Source organism: Zalophus californianus, chromosome 3 (genome assembly GCF_009762305.2).
Source record: "Zalophus californianus isolate mZalCal1 chromosome 3, mZalCal1.pri.v2, whole genome shotgun sequence".
Taxonomy (NCBI): Eukaryota; Metazoa; Chordata; class Mammalia; order Carnivora; family Otariidae; genus Zalophus; species Zalophus californianus.
This window is the reverse complement of record NC_045597.1, coordinates 17,997,564-18,020,891: the sequence shown is the minus strand read 5'-3', so window position 1 is coordinate 18,020,891 and position 23,328 is coordinate 17,997,564. Positions and strand designations below refer to the sequence as shown.

The following is a 23,328-nucleotide window of genomic DNA, read 5'->3' as shown; positions in this document are numbered from 1 at the left end:
TGATCCCAGGACTCTGGGATCATGACCTGAGCTGAAGGCAGGCACTTAACGACTGAGCCACCGAGGCGCCCTTAGACACATGCAACTCTAAAATGTAATGCAGTAGGCGCTAATGTTTGTTACATCTTGAAAGTTATATTCCTTTGTCTCATACGTTTTTAAAAACAAATTACTCATTTGCTATCTTTTAACATAGGAAATCGCTAAGGCTTGTTGAGTTTGACATAGTGATTGTTTCCTATTAAAAAAAAAACCTCAGAAATATTTTAAGCTAACTATACATCAAACCATGTTCGCAGGGGACTAAATTTCAACCCACTGTGCCATTATAATAAAGAAGTATACATGCTTAAGAATACCGTTTCTTTACGTTACTATATACATTTCCACATTTGGATTCCAACGGTCCAGGAGATTCTCTAGACAGAGAAAAGCGATCCCGCTCTCTACCAGAAGGTGGCACTGCACTCCTCATTGATGAGATTCTGAGGCGGGTGCAGTGAAGAGATTATTCTCCATTTAAAGAAGATGCTAGGTTTTAGAACATTTTATTTGACATAATGAGACGCATGTGATTAATTTCCTAAAGAATAATTTTACTTTTCTCTTTTTGGGGAAAAGATGTGCACATTAAGTAAAAATGAACAGCTGTTGAGAATAAAAGGAAAATACTTCATTTAGAATCTATTAATTTCTATCATCATTGTTCAGTACAATATTCTCAGGCTTAATTACTCATACAAAGAACATTATGACTGAATGCGAAATAAAGTCTTCTTTGCTCCCCTCAAGATTTTTTTCTTCTTCTAACCACAAATTGTGTGGCTGACTTTTTATTTACTTTTTTAACATGAAACTCCTACTATGGTAACTAGCTGTGTTCTAAAACCCATTTAATCATATGGTGGTATGTAGGGCAGTGCCTACTTTGGCATATTTTTCTCCTTTCTCCCATTTCAGTCTGATGCAAATAGATATATCAGTCAGTTGCTACTGCTGAAATCTCTATTGTGAGAGAACAGGGCTCTTAAAAATTACTAGTAGCATATATAATATCAAAAAGTTCATTTTTTTTTCCTGGCGAGAATTTCGATGGGCTCCCATGTAGCTCTAAATGTATCACTTGCTGATGACAAGAGGAAAGAAAGGAGGCCTTGAAGACTTATTGACAGCTAAAAGAGGTTCCAATGGATTATCTTTAAAGAAATACAATAGGAGGAAGTTACTTTGCTAAAATCACAGCTTTGAACAAGCCCGCTATTAATTAATTGTCAGAGTTGAGAGTAAAAATGGCACCTAACAGAGAAAAAGTAAAGGGAAAGGAGGAGAAAGAGAAAAGAAGCCTTTATTTTATGTATTTCTTTTGTACCTTTGATTTTCACTAAGCTGTTTCATTCGTATTCGGTAAGTGCGTGACAATAAATGAGGATATAAAATAAAAGCAAAATAAGACAAAGCAAAACAAACTAAAAAGACACATGGAGCTCATTGTTTAAAGGGATCATTCACTATTTCATGGAGTGGATTTTATAAGTAAATTTAACAGTACATAGTAACAGTGGTCATTCCTTTTCCACAGTTCTTTTTTCTAATGATCTTAAAATAATATAATGTTCAGTAATATGAGGTTAGTTTATTTTTAGTTTTAAATGTGGAAGGAAAAGTGTTGCTTAATTGAAGCACTTGGTAATTATGAAATTAGATATCTAAAGGTGAGAACAAGGTTCATTAATTTTAGTTGGTCTGGGAATAATACAAAAAAAATTTCATTTTAGATTAATTTTATTTCTATGTCCTGGCATGGGATTACAGATTACTGAAATGTAGACCATACATTACAACAAGTAAATTTATGTTTGCATGACAAATATACACATATTCCATTATTACTTTTCTAACTCTGAAATAAGTTTATCTGACACTGTAATCATGAAATTTTGAGAGCTTATTAAAAATATATTGTATATTACACTCCTATGGAAATTTAAAGAATATTATTAATTTGATATCTACCTACCCATTTGTACATTGAAATAAGATAAATATTTCCTTTCTCTATTAAAAATAAAATTTACTGTTTCATAATTTAAGATGGAACCAAAGTAGCATATTTACACTTATATTAATAAAATACAAATTATCTAGAGTACCATGAAACAGTAACTAGTATTCATTTTATTATGGATATGTAACTAACGGTAAAGGTTGAAACCTATATTGGATACAGTTTCCTACATTGAATAATAGGTAAGTGAGGTTTCTTCAACTATGGATTTGATTGATAGGCTAAAATCCACTTTGAGAATGGTTGTATTTAAACTCTGAAATGGAATTTTATGCCATTTTATTATCATTCTATGTGAATTAACCCAGCTGCTCTAGACACGGCTCTCTGAGTCTTGAGGAGTTGGCTATTTCCTGTAAGCGGGTCTGGAGGGCTCTCCTTGGTCAGCTTTGCTCCACAGCCGCCTCATTCTTTCAGATGCTTCTGGTATCTCCACTGCCTTCTGTTTTGAGAGCCTTTTCCTGGCCAGGGGGAGTAGCCACTCCATTCCTTATGCTCCCCTTATAGACTGGACAGCTTTTTATTACCCAGGTAATGATGTATTACTCTACTTTTGCTTATCTCTTTCTTCTTAGCAGACCGCATGCATTTTAAGAGTAAGAGAAATACCATTCTGTTTGAATTTCCGATGTTTAGCACCGCGGTGAACTCAGTGACTGGCCCACAGAAAAACTCATCGGAAACTTAATATAACTCTGCTGGATGAATAAAAGGAAGAAAGACTAGAGGAATGGAAAGAGTAAGAGACCAATTTTCTTATGTTAGTTTTCTTATGTTACTTTTGTAACAAGGGTTACCAATTTTCTTATGTTACTTTTGTAACAAAGGTTTTAGTCTTTGCATTAGGAAAAATGTACATTTTTTTTAAGTATAATCTTTAGATAACATTTGCTTATCGTTCTACTAGGTGCTGACCACCTGCTTTCTTGGGGGGCATCCCAGAAACATATAACCCTACACTCCTGTATGTAACAACCCTGCTCCGCATTGACTTGCTGTCTCCTAACACATCAGGGGCTGTCAGGGGATAGGAAGAGTCCCCTCCTGTCCAGGTAGTGCCATGATCCATGCTCTTTAACTGAGACGTAGTACTTCAGAAAGCAGTCATGCAGGCACATTGTGTCTAATCTAATTATAAACGTTTGCTTAGGCTATGAAAACCATGTGAAGCATTTTAATATTTATGACTCTGTAGTTTTATTAAGATATTCTCCAAATTAAAAAATTCATATTCAGCAAGATATACTCCAGAATGGGTAAATTATAAGCTGAATATAATTTAAAAACCTGGCTATTTGCATAATGGTTTTTAGTATCAAGGTTTAATTGGGCTGAAAACATTTTAACTAGAAGTTCCTTATCTTCAACCTGTTTACCCAAATTTGCATTCCATATCTTGCTATAGGTAACTCTAGTTAATGGAGTCCATCTGACTACCATTACTTCTTTATGGCAATCTATTTTCATAAACCCTATAAGGTAGAGATAATTATCCTCATTTTACAAGTAAAAAACAAAAACAAAAACAAAAAACCTACCAAATCTGATGTTCAGAGAGTTGAAGCACCTCACCTGATTTCACCCAGCTCATCACGGGTGGTTGAGATGGAACTCACAGATCTCTATCTGACTTGAGAGCCACGCTCAGCACATTGCGGGTTCAGGCAATGGGTGCAATGTGCATGGCAGACATTGCCATATAGAAACCTACCGAATCCTGATACTGTCACCATGGTAGTCTAGGTATGATGATTCATTATTTGCGGGTGAGGAAAAAGAAAAGTTAGAACAAGTCTCTGAAGTCCCTGAGCAAGTTAAAAGAGGCCAGGATACCAAGAGAGATCTCATGATTCAAGTTCAAGGCTCATTCCACTGCCTCGAACCTGCCTGACAAAGCTCTTGCACATTTCCTTACAGAAGAACAGTATCCTCATTCAGAAATTGCATAGTGGTCATGGTGGGATATGCGTCTTAGGAATTTAGAAATCAGTTTCAGTTTGCTGTAGCCTGAAGCTACACATGATGGCATGGTAATACAGGTATTCATTAGGGAAGAGAATAGAAAAAATAAAACCTAAGTGTATAAAGGATTAGCAGAGGGCATATACAAGGCTCTTTCTGACCTACTATGGGCTTCCCTGTTAGATCTCACTTTATTTAATAGTCTTTCTCCAACAATGTGGTCTTTAGGGCCATTTCCTCAAAATCTGAGGTAGAGTGAGAAAGAAAGTGATTTTAGGGTCATGACAATAGCTAACGGGGCACATATTCAAAGACATGTATTATCAGGAAAAAATAAGCTTATCTTAGGATAGTTATCATTGAAAATTCTAAAGCTTAAATCAGAGAAGCATTAGTAGACTAATAAAGATCTCTGCTATAGACGTGTGGACATGGTATTGCATTAAGGATAATTTAGGAAGAATGATAATTGAAAATGCATCTGAAAACCAAGTCATAAGATTGCATGGCCCTTCAATGTAAATGAATATTGCAATATAATTTGATATTAAGATCTGTCTATGCATTTTCTTATGTAGTAAATATTTTTGAACTATAATCTACATACAGACAAAAAATACATGTTTTCTCAATTTACTGTTGGTCATGCTCAGCGCTTGAAATTAAATAACAAGACAGGATTATAAACTTACAAAAGAAGATTAAACAAAAAAATTAAATCAGGCACTATGAAAAGTGTATTGTATTTATTGGGTTTATACTCATTATTTAATCTTTAAAATAATCATTAGAGTATATTGGCTCCAAATGTTAAAAAAACTAACATTAATTTGCTCCTGTTGCCAGACAAGTGTTCAACTGTGGTATTTAAATCCAAATCTGTTTGAGGACAAATCCACTGCCTTTAATAACTAGACCGTATTCCTACTTTTGTGTTCTTTAGGCCACTATCTACTTGTGTCAGTGATCATGGTGAAGAAAAGAAGGATGTAAGAATTAACAACTAATATGATAGGACATAAAGCAAACAGAAAATGCCATAACTCTGGCAAGTGGGTTTCAATGAACAACTTAGAGGAACAAACTACCAATTGTACTTCATTTGAATAAAGTATGTTATATTTAATAAAAATAATTGTTTCATTAAAAATTAATTTGTTTTATGTTCTGAAGCTTTTTTATTGAAGTATAATTGATATGTAAAATTATATTAGTTTCAGGTACACCACATTGATTTGAAATTTGTTTGTATTGCTAAATAATCACCACCTTAAGTCTAGTTAACATTGTCGCCCTACAAAATTTATAAAATTTGCCTTTTGCCTTGTGAGAATTTTAAGATTTACTCTCTTAGCAACATTCAAATGTACAATACATTATTATTGACTGTAGTCACAATGCTGCACATTAGGTCTCTATGACTTATTCATTTTATAACTGGAAGTAGGTACCTCTTGATCACCTTCTCCCATTTTGCAACCTCTGCAACCTCCTCCCTTCTGGAAACCACCAATTTGTTCTCTGTATCGATAAGTTATGTTTTGCTTGTTTGTTTTGTTTTTTAGATTTCATGTAAAAGTGAAATCATATGCTATTGGTCTTTCTCTGTCTGACTTATTTCACTTAGCCTAATACCCTATAGGTCCAGCCATGTCATTGCAAATAGCAAATTATCATTCTTTTATGTGGCTGAATAGTATTGCATTGAATAAATATACCATTCTTTATCCAACCACCCGTTGATGTACATTTAGGTTGTTTCCATATTTCGGCTATTGTAAATAATGCTGCAATGAACATAGGGGTGCATATATCCTTTTGATTTAGTATTTTCATTTTCTTTGGTTAAGTACCCAGAAGTAGAATTGCTGGATCATATGTTATTTCTATTCTTAATTTATTTTTTAAATTTAAAACCTCCATACTGTTTTCCACAGTGGCTGCACCAATTTACATTCCCACCAAGGGTGCACAAGGGTTCTCTTTTCTCCACATCCTCGCCAACACTGGCTAGTTCTTTTTGATAATAGTCATTCTGGCAGGTGTAAGGTGATATCTCCTTGTGGTTTTGATTTGCTTTTCCCTGATTTTTAATGATGTTGAGCATCTTTTCATGTGCCTCTTGGTCATCGGTATGCCTTCTCTGGATAAATGTCAACACCTCGTTTCAGGCTGATTGGGAGCTAGACCCTCGGGCGGCAGATTTTAAGGTATACAAATGCATGCAGTCCTGTGTGACAACAATTGTAAAGCCTGCTGGCCTTCAGACCAGGTGATCTGGTGACAGTTGCAAATATTGGGGCTTCAGATGAATAGATGAGCTCTTCTGTGCAAGTATTGGCAAGCTATAATGAGGCCAAGGGATAGCGCAAAGATGGCATCCCCTGGCCTACGTTCCTTGAGAACACTTTTGTAGCCTCTGGAAGTGTGATAAGCCTATAGTCTTCCCTGAGGAAGACTGGGGTTGTGTTTCATTCTGCTGTCTGTGTAGTGCCCTGGGGGTGATAGCCTGCCAAGAACTATCTCTCTTATTGTTCCCAATCTGTGGGGCCCTGACACACAATCCCCCTGGCCACCAGGGCCAGGTGCTCAAGGGGTGTTCCTATGTGGGGTGTGTGCATGGCCTTGGTGGGGTACAGGAGCAATGCAGTAGTGGTGGTATGCCAGACTGCCGGCTTCGGAGGCACAAAGTTATCAGCTTTGGTGGGACTATGGGAACAGGGGTGAGGACCTCAACCGTGGCTAGAGCAGGATCTTGGGAGTAGTATGCGGTGGGGTGTGCCCATGGTGCTAGCAAGTTACAGAGGAGTGCAAAAATGGTGCCCACTAGTGCCTCCGGCTCTGGAGTGAGTTCTAACAGGCTTCTGGAAGATGCTTTAAGATTAGCAAATGCATCTCTTTCTCCTATACTCTAGGTGCTTTTCAAACTGCTCCTTTTATGTTGAGTCCTGGGGCAAGTAAGTCTGTGCACCCGCCCTTTAAGAGCTGACTCCTCATTCTCTACAGTTCTCTGGTTCTCCTAGATGTATCTCCCTTGGTTTTCAAAGCTGAATGTTTTGTTTTGTTTCGTTTAGAGATTTTATTATTTTTAAGTAATCTCTACACCCAGTGCGGGGCTCAAACTCACAACACCAAGATCAAGAGTCACATGCTCTCCCGACTGGGCCAGCCAGGTATCCTAAAGCCAAGTGTTTTGGAGGCTCATCACTCCCATGCACATCCCAAGGGTTGGGGTGCCTGATTTGGGGTACAAACCCTTCAGTCCTCAGGGAGAGGCTCTGTATTTGTGAGATCCCTCCCAAATAGGCGTTACCACACCAGAGGTTGGGTTTTTGGTGAGACCATGCCTCTGCCACTCCTGCCGGTCTCAGTGTGGTCCTTTTATCCTTTATTGTGGAGGAGCTGTTCAGCTAGTTTTTCGGAGAGAATTGTTGCATATGTAGCTAGAGTTTTATTGTGTCTGTGGGAGGAGGTAAGTTCAGGACTTCCTATGCCGCCATCTTGAACCACCTCCAATAAAGATAATTTTTATTTGCCTTTGAAAAGTTTTCCTGGCCATTAAGTTTATCTCAGAATTTCATTGATTCACTGATTCATTCAGTAAACATAGAGTTGTTATGTACTCACAGGCATTCTGGATTCAGAAGGAAATTCAGTGTGATTCAACAATCGCTTTTAAGGAGAGTATGAGCATTTGATGAGAAGGACAGAGTCTGTGCACAGACCCTTAGGCATGGACTCGCTGAGCCTTGCAGAGACTGAGCGAGCCAGTAGGGCAGGAGCCAAGGGAGCAAGGAAAGCATAATGAATAACTAATTAGAGAAGACTTAATTTTGCTTTTCATTAATAATATCTTCAAAGTATATTTCTCTTATAGAATTTATTGGAAATAAAGATGTATTCCCCATCTCATGAAAGTAATACTATATAATATACTATCAATGAAGTAGTAATGTCTATTATTAAATAGTTTGTCTAAAATTTTTGAAGTAATAATATCAATTTTACAACCACTTATGCTGATAGCTCCTGATATTTTTATAAGATTTAATTAGAGAGGTAATGTTTTATTTTAAAGGCATATACCAACTTTCACATAGCAATAAGAATAGAAATGAAGATTTGTATGTACAAAACATTTAATATATAAATATATATGCTTAATATGTATTTTAAAATTTAATTTAACTGATTTTTAAGAGGGAGAAGCAGAGGTTTGATTAGTTTTTTATTGTTCTATATTTAATCAGCTCTTAAATATAATTATAACCCTACAAGAGAATTAGTCTCCAACTGAAAACTTTATTGAAAACTAAGTGGCCTCACTAAAGATTTCAGTCTTAGAGAAATTTCACTTTTATTTATAAAACTTTCGCTTTGGCCCTTCTGTTCATGATCCAAAGGCAACATTTCTCTAGCTGCTAAGCTATTCTGTTTTCTACTTTCCAACATGCCAACATCAAAGCTGTAACTTTGCCCTCTCCTCTCCTTATCCACGTCAGACCCAGGGTAACTGGGAGAACTTTCAACATCAACAGCAGCTCATCTTACCGATAAACAAAGCACGGAGACAGAGACACGCAGTTGCCAGAGACAGCAGTGGGTGAAAGTGGGGCATTCTCCTTTCTAGCCTCAGATAGGAGAAAGTGTGCTATCGTGCATGACTTGATCCTAAGTTAAAATAATATTTATTTGGGTGGGCCTGCCGTACAGGAAATGTTAAGATACTGAAAACTGTGCAGTGGAAACAGCATGAATTGTACAACCAAAGGTGAGCAGGCTGAGGACGCGGGAAGTGAGCGGTACTGAAGACAGTGGTGATGGCGGCAATGGGGACGGCTCAGATAGGCTGCTCACACAGAGTTCATTAAACGCCTCCACTCGCAGATTCCTGATATGCTTTATAAACATCTTTTTCACTCACAATTCCCTTCTCTGAAGTCCCAAGGATACCAAACACTAGTAAAATATCCACCCCCTCCCCCCGCCCAAGCCTGCCATTTTCTTATAGACTTCATACTTGTTAACTTGAAATTTGGAACTACCAAGAACAGAACACATTGGAAATATCACAGTATTCAGAGAAGGAACTGTCAGGTACATAATATGACATATGTATGTGTACATCATGTCCTTCATAGGACGTTATGCGGTGCGGTCACCAGCGGCTGCCTGTCCTCATCAGCCTGGATAAGAGCTGCTTTTTTTTTTTTTTTATTTTTTTATTTTTTTTTTTAAAGATTATTTATTTATTTATTTGAGAGAGAGAGAGAGAATGAGAGACAGAGAGCACGAGAGGGAAGAGGGTCAGAGGGAGAAGCAGACTCCCCACTGAGCAGGGAGCCCGATGTGGGACTCGATCCCGGGACTCCAGGATCATGACCTGAGCCGAAGGCAGTCACTTAACCAACTGAGCCACCCAGGCGCCCTAAGAGCTGCTTTTTGACATGTTATACTCTGATGTTGAAAGGTATGTTTCATTTCAGAAATATGTACTGCTTCTTCAGATTCATAGTCGATTGTATTGTCTGCATTAGCCACTTAAAATCCTGTGTAAAATCCCTGTAACCTGCTAAAGTAGTTTTGTGTGCCTTGGTTTCTGTAATTCCACTTTATTCTTGTGGGGCTGCATCCCAGCCCCAGTATTCTTTGGGAAAATGCAGAATAGGTTGCTTTTGCTACCTGTTTTTAATGTCCTAGTAAAAGTTTTCATATTTTTCTGAGAAAAATATGTATATATGTGTATATAAAGATATAGAAGTAACATATAATATGTACACATATACATGTATATATGACATACGTTATATAGGATAGATAGATAGATAGATAGATAGATATGAGCCATTGCATGCTAAGCCACTACATTATAGCCACATGGCTATATGAGGCTCAACATGCCAACAAATTCTTGCTTCAAAATGCTTGCACTTTGTTTCCTTTTCCTGGAATTCTGGTGCCTGGCTTTTCTGACTTAAGGCTCCTTCTTATCTTTTCAGTCCATGGTGAAATATCATCTTCTCTAAAAAACCATTTCTGATTTATGTAAAGAGGTCGACCATCCCCTCCATATCATAGCACTCAACTATTTTATACTAGAGAACTTATTCTCATCCAAAGATATCTCATTATGTATTTGTTTATATATTATGTATTTAGGTGTTGTGTGCCTCTCTTCACTAAATGGTTTAGTGCTATATTTCACTATATTCCTGGCACCTAGAACTGATTCCATTACTAGCTGTGTCCGATTAAAAATGTTTCTCACTGGCAGGTTTGTTTATGGGTCATTGATACGCTCCTTATTAATTAGTAACACTTCTTTATTGGTAGATAATGGTTTCCCCACAGCATTCTGAGGTCCAAATTTATAACCTGCCGTTCAAAAATCTGTATGATCTAATTAGCTCAAATATTATTCTTGCTTCCATCATGAGTGAAATACAGATGTGGATGGATGAGTAAATGAGTAAATAAATTAATAAAACAATGAGGAAAGTCAGAACCTTAGGAAGATAATTGCACCTTTCAACAATGATGCCAAGAAAGAAGTCCACTACCTGTACAGCCTTGAAGCCAATGACAGAGATGACTAAGTGGCCTGATAAATTTTAATTTCTGATCCAGGATGGCTATTTATATAATCTTTACTAGCAAATTACAGTTGGAAAACAATCCAAGTAAGTTATTTCTGATAAGCTGCAGTCACATCTCTATCTTAGAAATAGAGAAATGGTCACATACTCAAAATGAGTTGGAAAACAATGAGTCCAAACCAAGTCTTATTCCATTAATTCCATACTAAAATTTAGACATCGTAGAGGTACCTGACTTACAGAAGATAAGTAAGTTTGGTAGGCAATACACACTTAAAAAAAAAAAAAAAGATTTTACTTATTTGACAGAAAGAGAGAAGGCACAAGCAGGGGGAGAGGGAGAAGCAGGCTTCCCACTGAGCAGAGAGCCTGACACTGGGCTCGATCCCAGAACCCCAGGATCATGACCTGAGCTGAAGGCAGTCGCTTAACCAACTGAGCCACCCCAGATGCTCCAGAAATACACACTATTTATTTCATTTAGAAAAATGTTTAACATCTAAAGGGAAGTCAACAAATACGGTTTGACTCTCTTCCATGATCAAATAACTTGCTATCAACTGTCATATCAATGTTACAGCAAAGGAAATTAAAGAGAGCTCAATATTGCCAAATAGTTTAAAGGTAGGAAGTAAGGTTCTTCTAGAATTAGATTCTTTGTAAAAAATAAGTACATGACCATTACTTAGTCAAGTAGCAGGAAATAGCATCTGAGAAGTTCATTGTTCTTTTCACTGCAGAGATCTGTGTATTCCAGTCTCCAAAATCAGCAGCACCTAGCCTATGGTCCACTTAACGTAAAAGTTATATAAAGTATCTGAGAACTTAATTCATTAATGCTAATATCACCTTTCCTTTCATTTGAAAGCAAAAGTAACATACTAAATCAATCAATAGACTTCTCATTTAATTTCAAAATATAAATGTCCCCAGTGTCAGAAAGTGGTTAATTCTATTTGAGGTAATATTTAATAGTGAAAAAAATATTTTCTTTCATAAAAATATAAAGGTGACTTCATATGGTTTGAAAGGAAATATTGTCTATTTTCAATTAGAAGACTAATTTCAGAAGAGAACATCAATCATTATTATTTTTATAATTCGTATGTTTGGATATTTTTATAAGTCAAATTAAAGGCTCAAGATTTCAATGCTACTAAGGAATTATTAGTGTTGGATTTGTCTCGGGAGTCTTCTTACAGTCCAGAGATTTGCCCATTTGTACTAAATGGACAGATTACATCAGTCACAGGACCACTGAGGTTTTATTTTAAAATTCAGACAGAAGTGTTGATACTGACTGCATCAATTCAAACACAAGTGTTTTTATTTTAAAAAGAGCTATGATAGTCCCTCCAGACTAGTGTATATAGTTTTGTATCTCAGAAATCCTTTAAGAAAAACAGGCATAGGCAAAAGCCTACAATATGTAGATATTACTAAATTTCAGAGCAAGCTGAGAATTACTTGGATCTTGTCTGTAAGTCAAATTGAAAACACCTGCTCCTGTCTAAGTCTTTGTTCAATGTATTCTCATTGAGACTACGAAGCACAGTCATTGTAATTATAATCACAGCCAAACTTTATTTTAATTATATAATAACATATCCAAAAAGGAATGAATGGCTGCATTTTTCAATATGCTGAGGGATGACTATGTTATTTTGAATCCCTCTTATTTTTTTGTTTTGCATTGAACTTTTCCCAAGTTCCAAGTAATATTTTGCTCACGCATTCCTTCTTAAAACATGAGATCAAAAGAAAAATAAAAAAAGACCTCAGTGAAAGTTTTATTCCCTTCTATATACCCCAAAATATTGTAATTTAATTTCTGTGATGAAGTGACACTTGCTGTCACACAAAATAATTGTAATTATATTATCCTTCATCATAAACATGTGCTAAGTACGTATTTCCTTAAATAATTGTATTGGCCAGAGCTAATGCAATTTTGGGTGTAAATGTAAGAAATCCAATGGAAACATAAGCAAAATGGGGGATTATTTGGCTCATGTAGACTGTAGAAGACTCTCAATTAGAGGAACTAGAGAATTAAAACAGTTGGGATTCTATTTGTACCTCTCGTTTTTGGCTTTTTGCCAGCCAAATTACCTCAGACTGTGTTTCTTCAAGGCTAAACTCATGATGTCCGACATCATCAGTGCCTGTATCCTCAAAGCTTTCCCAACAGGAAAAAAAAAATACTGCCATTTTCAGCTTCATTTTGAAAAGTCCTGGGGGAACTTTTCTAATTGGCCTATGTAGGGTCACATGCCTACAACTAGACTAATTATTATGGGCCCAGGAACCTGTTACTATGTTTGAACCAGCCTTGCTCAGGTGTCATCTTTAAACCAATACCTGTAATTATGGAGTTGGGGATCATGTAAGAAGTTGGTGGTTCCTGTTCTGATCTCATGGTTAGAGCAAAAGAAGTGTTCCCAAAAACAAAGAATACCTTTTCCAGAAAAAAAAAAAAAAAAATGAGTGCAGGGAAGGCGACACACACACACACACACACACACACACACACACACACACACACACACGAGGTCACACACTCTCTCATTTCCGACTCTTTCATCTTCCCTGTCATCAAGCATGTACTGAACATCATCTGTGGACTCCAGTGAAAGCTAGCACTAAGGGATCGGCATACTTTTTGGGTTATTCATGATTTTTGTTCTTCAGAAATTTGAGTTGCCATTATTTATGCCTTTTACGATTAAAGAGAGGAAGACATTATAGACTAAAGTGTAAAATTTAACAGCATAAAGGGATGAATCAGATGTCTGAGAGTGGTATTTCATCAGTTCTAAGTCACATTTCTGACACCTGGTTAAATCTTAGAATTGATGGAAGTCTTAAGTTGCTGTTGGTCAGGTGGCACCCATAGCACATTGCCACTTTAATTAATGATCAGCTTGGTTGATACTGCATGTGTTGATTTCAATGGTCATAGAAGAGATCTTCAAAAAAATTACACAATGACTCAGCATTAAAACAAAAAATATATTGTCTTTTGCAGAGTCATGCAAACAGAGCAGTGGGCATGCATTTGGTATTTTTGAAGTGAATATTCAGAAGTAGAAGCATGAGTTCAATTCAATTTTCTATTCTTTTAGAGCAAAAACCAAGTACCTTAGGGGACCTACGAAAGAAGCATTCCCACAAGTGGTTGAAGCTATATTTTGCTTTATTACTGATTCAGGTGCAATGCAATTGAGGTTAAGGGAGATTGCTAGATGCCTTGAAAGAAATGAAAGGAATTTAAGAACTTGAGTCTTGAATGACAAAATTACATAGAATTGTCATTGTGGTATCATGACATGTTATTTAGCAAGGATTTTCCTTTCTTTATAGTACAGAAAATAATACCACATGTTACAATTGACGATATCTTTGATGTCAATAAAATACTATAATAAAATAAATTGATATTACTTCATGGAAGTCATTTTGGCAGCATTATGGAATAGCAGGATTATTATATTAGTATCAGATTATTGAAATAATAGACAAATTCACAGTCCTGGTGGGAGATCTTCACATACCTTTTTCAATAACTGAAAGAAAAAACAGAAGACAGTAAGGATATAGAAGACATTAACAACATAAATCACAGACCTACTCTAATTAATATAGTGAACACTGCATCAAGTATTAGAAAATTGAGCCCAACAATGCCAGAAACCATGTTCTTTTCAAGCACACATAGGATGTTTACCACATCAATAATATGTTGGGCCATAAAAAAATCACTCAGAGCATATTCTCTGACAGCTGTGGAAACCAGCCAAAAATTAACAAAAATCACATAACTAGATATGGAATAATGTTAGCACCTGCACTGAGATCCTGAAATCTAGGGTAAAACACAGAGAAACTATAGGTATATATTTTATTATGAACCCATTTCTCTTACTTATTCCATTTAAATCACCAGTCCCAGTTAATCCAGTATGAGAAATGAAGAAACATGCTGGTTGAACCTTTTAATTGTCACTTATTTCTCAATGCCTTGAATTAAAACAAATGTTTGGAACAATGTGGGGCATATCCATTCAAGGTAAGACCTTAATTTCATGAACTGTTCTTATACTAATAAGGATGTTTACAAAAAAATACAAAAATTTTAGACCTGGGAAGAATTTTCAGGCCAAATTATGAGTAGGAAGGTTGAAAGAATCATCTCATTATAAGAATACAACAGTCATGGAAAGGATTGGGGTAAAGTTTGAGTTTTGTCTGTGCTCCGTGATATTAGGTGAAAGATTAAACAGGATGCATTTCAGTCTTCTGTATAGAATGGTTGTAATCAATTCTTGCTTACTAACTCTGCAAGAAAATAAGGAATTGGAACTAACATCTGGTGAGCACCTAGTAACTACTGGTAATACGCTTGATCCTGAATCTGAGCTTGTTTCATAACAGTTAATAGTCCTAAAAACCTTTTGACACAGTAGGTATATAAATAAAATGCATGTGAGAATTCTGCATTAACTGTAAAAATTAATGAATAGTTATTATCTCATGCGAACAAAAATATGTGTGCATTTTTATGTATCATATGTTAGATTTTTAGCATGTTATCAGTATCACAGTGATGAGAATGTATTTTTTTTCTTTATGTACCATAAAGATTCAGAGTTTCAATATGCATCATGGAAACTATTAAGCTTTATTTCTTTTTTTCATAGTGAATTCTGATTTCCTACTGAATAACTCAACACATTTAGGTTCCTCGGTAGGCATTTAAAAAGTATTTTAGGAAATTTTTGCCAGTTCTCCATTGATGTTTGGGGCTCAGTTCCCTTCTTTTCCTTCTTAGCATTGCTAAAAAGAGTTGCTTCTTCCTCCTAACTAAAATCTGATTGAACAAAGTTATCACTAGACCTCCTTTTATCTATACAGCTCTCTGTTCTTTTCAGGTGAATCAAGGAACTTCTCCAGTTCCAAATAATAGTCATAATAATCACCAACAACCTTGTTCCATAATCTTTTAAAAATATTTCGACCAGGACATAAAAAGTTAATATGGTGTTTATAAAAAGTAAGATCTGTTAGAACAATATATAAAGTATAAAAGAGAACATTCTCGCTGCAAGGTGGGTCCTTAGTCCCAAAAATAAGGCAAATGGATGGGAGCAGCATACGAGTCACCTTAAAACAAGTTGAATTGTTCCTCCTGATATAGCAACTGTAGTTTTCAAGTCAGAAATGAGAACAAAACTAAAGGTAGGTGTCACATTGGCATGGCTTGGAGAAGAGGCCAATGAAGTAAAGAAATGAGACAAACCTCACATGAATCAAGCCTTTCTGGTAGATTTCAAAGCATTCTATCTTATATAATAGACTTTCCTATTTTAAAGGTCCTCCAAGGCATTGGCACCACTGCCTTGCCAACAGCTGAGTTTTAAATGACCACTCTTTAAAAATAGAGCTATTTTATTTTCTATTAATTATCCCAGAATAGTGTTTAGTGCCTTGGAGAAGCAGGCCCTCAGACATGTAATAAATAAATAGATGAATAAAATAAACGATAGTGGAAAAGCAGCTGACTCTTGGCATGTGCAGGGTAGGAGGGCTTTAGAAGGAAAAGAAATCCACTGACCGCTGGTAATTGAATCTTGGTCATGAGAACTCTTCGGAGGAAACAAAGAAATGATGGATACTCTTCATGTTTCCTAAGCCAGTTACATTAAAGGGGTTATTTGGCTGTGGGTTTCCCATCCAGAATCCATCCATTCTGCTCCTCCTCGTTCATGACATACTCCCTTTGTAACCTGTGTGGGTCAGGGGAAGTTGATCCTGCCCTCAGCAATAAGGGTGGCCCCTGAAATCCAAGCTGACCTTCGTCCTTCCATCCCTCTTACCACTGATTGATTCAAGGACCCATGCTTTAGCCAGGCGGTTTGTGGCTTCTCCCAGAAGTTGGATAGTGGTTATGGCAGAGGTTCTCCAAGTACGGTGCAGCAGGAGCAGCCCCTGGGGACTTGTCAGAAATGCAAAATCTTGGGCTTGCACTGAGACCTCCTGGATCAGAAACGAAAGGAGAGGACCCCAGCAATCTGTGTTTGAACGCACCCTCCAGATGAGTCTGATACATGCTCAAGTTTGGAAATAAATGGGTTAAGGATGAGCTCATGAATTAGACAGGTTCAGTCTGATCCATGGAAAGGAATTACCCATGGATATGAGAGAGGTTGTCTCTACCTCCTTTTGATTTAAATAGGAAACTAAGCTACCCCAACTGCTGCTGGCAGACTTTTTGACAGCAGGAGAAAATTCAGCTTGTGGACAGAAAAGCGAAGGGGAAGCAGAATAAAGTACTTGAAAACAGAGCTTCAACTTGGACAGTGCAGGATTTCCAGTCTAGCGAGAACACCACATTTCTTTATTATTTAAACCCACTTAGCTCAGGTTTTCTGTTACTGCAGCAGAGAGCATCCTAATGGATACAAATGAACCAGCACATGTTACAGTATTAATTTATTCAACAGATAAATGTTACAATATTGATTTATTCAACAGATACATGTAGATCAACTACCGGGTGCCAGCCAGAGTTCTAGGCATTGGAGACATAACAAGAATAATGATTAAAATAATAATAAGACATAAATAATAAGACATAAATAAATAATAATAAGACAAATCTCATGGAAGTTACATTCTAGTTGGGGGAAAGGGTCAAAACGTAAGAAACAAACTTTGGCATGGTTAGCAGGTAGCAAGGGCTACGGATGCTGCAGAAGTGCTCTATCCAGAAGTGGGAACAGCTGTGAGGAGGTACCCTTGGCCTGACCTGTAGCTCTGCCAGCCAAAGCACACGGGGGTGAAGCAACTTGCCCAGGATGGCAGAGGTTGACAAATGGTAGGACCATGATCTTGACAGAGGGCTGTTAGCCCTGAAGTGTGAGCATTTTCCCTTACGCTATATTCCCTGCAGAGATACATTAAATGTTCAAAAACAATCTTCTATTACAAGTAAAAATGAGACAATACAGGGGCGCCTGGGTGGCTCAGTCATTAAGCGTCTGCCTTTGGTTCGGGTAATGATCCCAGGGTTCTGGGATCGAGTCCCGCATCAGGCTCCCTGCTCCGCGGGATGCCTGCTTCTCCCTCTCCCACTCCCCCTGCTTGTGTTCCCTCTCTCGCTGTCTCTCTCTGTTGAAAAATAAATAAAAATCTTAAAAAAAATGAGCTAATACAACAAAATCTGTGGGTAGTGTTATTGAGTTTCTCTGAGACCCTTTCATTCCTTCAAACAGGTCTTTAACATGCATAATATCTTAAAGAGGGAGAGGTTTACATCTTACCACATTGTGATGGAAGTGCCTGCCACATGGACCCACTGTTTCTAGGGGGGGTCAAACCCAATACAGTAATGAAATTTCCTTTGCTTATACTAGAGCTTATATTCAGTTTGTTTGGACCTGTTGTCAAAACATTGGAATACTTCAGATCAATAAATAGCTGCTGTCTTAAGTTCCACTAATGTCGGGGTGTGCAGCAACCCTAGTGCCTCCCTAAGGACCTTATTCTGGGCCTGGACCTGAAGACTGCTCAGCAGGACCTCGGGACTCTGTGCTATTGTCAGGACCCATCCTAATTGGGTATTACCTTCACGGGCCTTGTTGTTAAACATTTTGCACATCACCCATGTACTATAGTACCCTTGGCTCTACCACCCAAATCACTTGGCAATGTATCCAACGAATCAGTGATGGATGGGAGGGTAGTAAAAGAGGTTTCTCTCAGCTGTAGTCAAGCCACCACCAAAGGGAATAATCTTGACAAGAATCCGATTGATACAAACCACACTCCTGCTCTCCTCTGCACTAGCCCAAAGGGGAGGGGGAGATTTCTCTCTGAACTCAAAGCTCAGGTTTCTCGGACAAATGATTGAATAGTTATGTTGATGATTGCCTTGAATAATAGATGTGTCCCTTAGTTAACAGATGTTCCCCGCAGTTGCTAAATATAAAGTGTACATTTTCAATGTGTTTTCCTTTGTATCAAACATACATATGACAAACTTCCCATCCTCCTGGAGCACACAAATCAGTTTTTTAATGGAAAACTTGGGAAGACAGATTTTATTTCATATAATAATTTTCAGTGAATAGAAAGACAGCCCAGCAATAGGGGGAGAAAAAGAATGCCTTGGAACAGAAAATTTTTATGTTTGCGATCTATGGAACACTTACCTCTGAGAATCTGTCAGAAAATGGGACCTTATCTTGCTTGACAATGATCTAGTGAACAATTCCTTTTGAGGAATTTAAAACTTCTGCTATTGCCCCTGAAATAACTCTATAATGTGGCAGAGTCATCATGTAAACTAACATTTAAAAAGCAGAGGGTGTTAGAACTCCTTCCATCAACAAGTTAATAACCTGTGACATCCCAAAAATCACACCAGAAATGTTTTGTCAGTTTTTCCATTATTGATAATAAAGAACTCCTTTATGGTCTTCAGAATAAACAGGCAAACTCCCAAATAGTTCAGGGAAGGTGAATTCCACTTGATAGTCTTTTTCTATAGTCCTGCTTCCATTAGCTGGTGTATCTCAGAAGTTAAAGCTGGAAGATTCAAGTGCTTTATAAAGGAAACTGCTGTAAGACTATCATGTACACAGAGCTTTTTTTTTTTTTTTAAGATTTTATTTATTTATTTATTTATTTGAGAGAGAGAGAAAGAGAGAGAGAGAGAGCGTATGAGAGGAGGGAGGGTCAGAGGGAGAAGCAGACACAGAGCTTTCTAACCCTACATTGTGGTTGGAGCTTTCTATGACCGACATAAAAAACCCTGCTTCCATGGCACAGAACATTTTATTGATATGTCTGATTGTAATCTGATGCTTATCCTCTTCTTTATAAAAGCCTCAAATGGGCTCTATATTGTTACGATCACAGATTTAAAAAAAATATACATGATCAGAGTTTAACTTTTTTATTGGTCACAGTACTGAGCAAGACAGTGAGTCTTCTCAGCTGCTTTCTATCATCTGAAAATCAAGGGCTGTTCAGGCATTAATTCCTTTTATACTGTCTTCCTGTTTTTAGAGGTTCTTCAATATTTCTAGTTTATTCAATTTTGGTGGTTTGTTACAAATTACTTTGAAGTCAAAAATGTACATGGGACTCATCCATATTTTTGCATAGTGCTATAGAAGACCAATAGCACTTTTTTTAAAGCATCAATTCACTCATCTTTATAAACATCACTGAAGTATCCATTTAAGAGACGTATTCTGTTAAGAAGCCAATTTCACCTTTCTGAACACTTGACTCTCAGCGCCTACTACTCGCCTTGATTTAGGTTGGTGGTGAGCTATTAACTCTGGTAAGGGTTGCTGGAGGAATTAATATTATTAATTAGCTGACCTGGAGATGGGGACCCTGGCCTGGATTGTTCAGGTGGGCCCAATGGAATCACAAGTGTCTTTATAAAGTGAAAGAGGGGGAAGCGGGACATGATGGGAGTTGGTGATGTGGTCAGGCCAAGGTCTGCTACTGCTGGTTTTGAAGATGGAGGAAGGGAGCCGTCAACCAAAAACTATTGGAAGTCTCTAGAAGCTACAAAATGCAAAGCAATGGATTCTCCTCTAGAGCTTCCAGAAGGAACAAAGTTCTGACTACGCCTTCATCTCCCCAGACTAAAAGTAAGAATAATGTGGTTTGAGGGGTTTTGGGAGCCAAAGGCCAAGAAAGAATTGAGATGTTTTTGATGCAAAAAGGTGGTTTTATCCTAGCAACAGGACAGGACCTATGGGCAGAAAGAGTTGCACTGGGGTTGTGGGGTGTTAGCTTGTGCTTTGCCTTCAGCTTACCTTCTGCTTCAAGACAATTTCAGGCCTCTGACCTCTAGAACTACAAGGTAAGAAATATATTGTTTTATTTTGCTGTTTAAGCCTTAGAAGGGGATTTGCTTAACAGTAATGAAATACCGTTTTAGCAGAAATGATTATATCCATGTGGAAAAAAAATGAGGGATTCTACAAAGTTTATATATATATAACTTGTGGAGGAGCGTTGTGATTTAAGCATGTTCAGCAGGCCTCTTCCTATCAAGGTTTCGAACTTTTTATCCGTCTTTTTACAGCTTGAACAAGTTTATTTCCATTAAAAGCCTTACAACGCTTTCTTAATTAATTTGAGAGAATGTAATTGCTGGAACAACTCAATGGAATAATTAAAGCAATTTTAATACATAAACATTTACTATTTGGCAAAGGAATCAGGGAGAAAGGAAACTAATTCATGTGGTTTCTCTTTCATGAATTTGGGGTTTTTTTCTAACTGAAATTCGATAAAGCATGATGAACTGGTGATTGTGGAAGTTCTGTGTCCTTTGGTGGAGCGGCTTGTGCTCACCAAACAGAATTGTCATAAGCAAGTGCCTAGCGGCAATGGGCTCTTTGAGCTGTTCGGAAGCCTTACCTGAAGGCGGCCTTGGCGCTTCCCTGTTGCGTTGCGGTTCTGGGGCTCCAGGGCGTTGTCTAGGCATCGTTGGGGTGTGATAGTGTATCACGCTGTGGAAGGGCAGGGTGGCAGACCTCCCCGTGGGATCTCCTGCGTCCTAGCATTGTGTGTCTTCTCTTGTGGTGGACCCCGGTTTGTGAGGGTAGCAGCGGACTCGGTTTGAGGGAACTTCAGTCATCCCTCCTCAGTCCAGGCTTCAGTGTGAGGCCCTCGAGGACCTGGTGTGGTCAGAGGGCCGGGGCCCAGTGGAATGCCAGCCCCCAGGGTCTCCAGGGAGGAACAGCATTCCAACAACAGAACTCTAGGCTTTGATCTCCCAAAGGGAGTCCTAAAGTGGTTGTAGCTTCAGATAATCTCTGAGGGGAATAGCCCGATTGAGAAGTAGGCCAGACCTGTTCCTATGGCCTACCGTCCTACAATTATGACCCCTCTCACCGTCTGAAACTTGTTTCTCCCTCAGTGTCTAGTGTTTCAAAACATGCTCAAGTGCCAAACAAGTACTAATAGGGTAATGATGGTGAAAAGAACAATCATGATAGCTAATTCTTACTGAGCAGCCATTCCGTGCCAGGGCCTGGTACTTTTACTGTCTGACGAGTAAGTAGGGTGCAGCTCCAGCTGTAGGACTTGACCACAGTCGCACAGCGGGTTAAGTGTGGGGCTGGGGTCCAGTCACACAGTTTGGGGTCTCCACCCTAACACACAGTACGTTTCCTAAAGAGGACAAGGGTTTGTTGCCTCAGGTAATGGAGAACACCTTCCCAGTCTCCTCAGCCAGACTAAATTTCAGACTGATTTCTTCCTGACTAGACTTCCTGGACGTGTTTTTCTTAGAGTGTTTACTTGAGGAAGCTTGCTATTGCAAATTTTCTCCACCCCTTCGAGATATAAAAGTTTTCCAGCCTCTTGACAGTTTGACAACCCAGGACCGTCCTTTTCAAAGACCTAGGGAACATACTTTTGAAAGGCAGTCATGAAGAAACAGAGGACCTGACCCCGTCTCCCGGTTTCTGTGGGAGGGGAGGAACCTAATTTTAAGGTAAGTGCTAATTAGCAAACACTGGTGGTCTATTCACATGGATTACCCTTGCTCTTTGTAACTCCATCTGCCAGTTGTTTGTCTTTAGCTCACCTCAACTTACTCTCTGGCCTTTTGTTACAATAAGGGACAGATACTCCACTCCACTGAAAGTCTCAGCCCTTACTGTGATAGTATTGAATAAAGTCTCTGCCTATTTAACTCTGTTAGGTGCCATTTTCCTTTGACATAGATTCTTAATTTTTCCCTCTTTCAGGCATGAAGCATGTTCAAATTCCATATCCTGGGTTGTGCCTCTTAGATTCAAAAGAAAGCATGTTTCTTATGTTTTGATTACAACCTTTTATGAATTTCCCTTGAGGTAGGTTACAGACTAGCTTGCATATGGCATTCTGTGTTGAGCATGCCAGAAAACTCCATTACCCTTCTCCTAATCGCGTAGGTGAAATCTAATACAACACATAAAACATATACAGCGTTTTATCCTCCAACAATTGCATGACATTGGTGATATTTTTACCTTGATTTTAGCAAACAAACTGAGGTGTCCCGAGGTTAAAGAATCCCAAGTAGGAAAGCTATGCAGAAGTGGAACCAGGACTGGTTTCATCTTTAAGTGAATCCAGTGGCCTCAGATACAACTCTTTTTCAGATGGGCATGCCAATCTAGAATTTCACCACTTCTATCTGGGTTCACGAATATGGTCAGTAATAGTAGCATAGGTTACATTTCCAGAAGTCTCAATACCATTAAATGTTAGGTTTTTTCCTTTCACTCTATGGTGGAGATCCACAAAAGCACTTTCACTTCATCATTTGCCTTTGCTCCCTCCCAGCTTCACTGCTGATTTCCTTTTATCTTCCCCTTTGGCCAGTCCATGAAGCTCCCGTCAGCTACGCTAAAACATAATTTGGTGCTATAAAACTCAAGTTTCTTTAATGAAAACCGGCAAAAACTTTCAAACCAGCTTCCCCGAAATTGTAGATCAAGCCCTGTTGTGTGTGATGCACGGACAGCAGCTGAAACCACTTCATCTACAAGTTAATGGATAAAATTAGCATGTTAAAGAGTTGGAGGGCTTAATTAGAAAGGCAGTCCTTAGGCAAAAAGCCTCTCAGGAACACTAAAGCAGTTTGTTGATTTTGTTCATAAAAGGTTTGGGGGCAGAAACTGA

General features: G+C 38.0%; 1 protein-coding gene across 4 annotated transcripts in view; it reads left to right on the top strand.

Moving 5' to 3' along the window:
* GPC5 (glypican 5) overlaps window positions 1-23,328 on the top strand; it is a 1,342,862-nt gene that overhangs the window by 681,618 nt on the left and 637,916 nt on the right. The window contains exons 8-9 of one of the 4 annotated variants that reach the window (XR_003519145.1): window positions 2,644-2,804; window positions 4,971-5,104. The exons of 1 other annotated variant lie outside the window; for it this stretch is intronic. The gene's annotated coding sequence lies outside the window, so the exon portion shown is untranslated. Of the gene's footprint in view, window positions 1-2,640; window positions 2,805-2,972; window positions 3,072-4,970; window positions 5,105-23,328 lie in introns of those variants that run through there. 2 more of the 4 variants (XR_003519143.1, XR_003519144.1) reach the window with 2 other exon arrangements.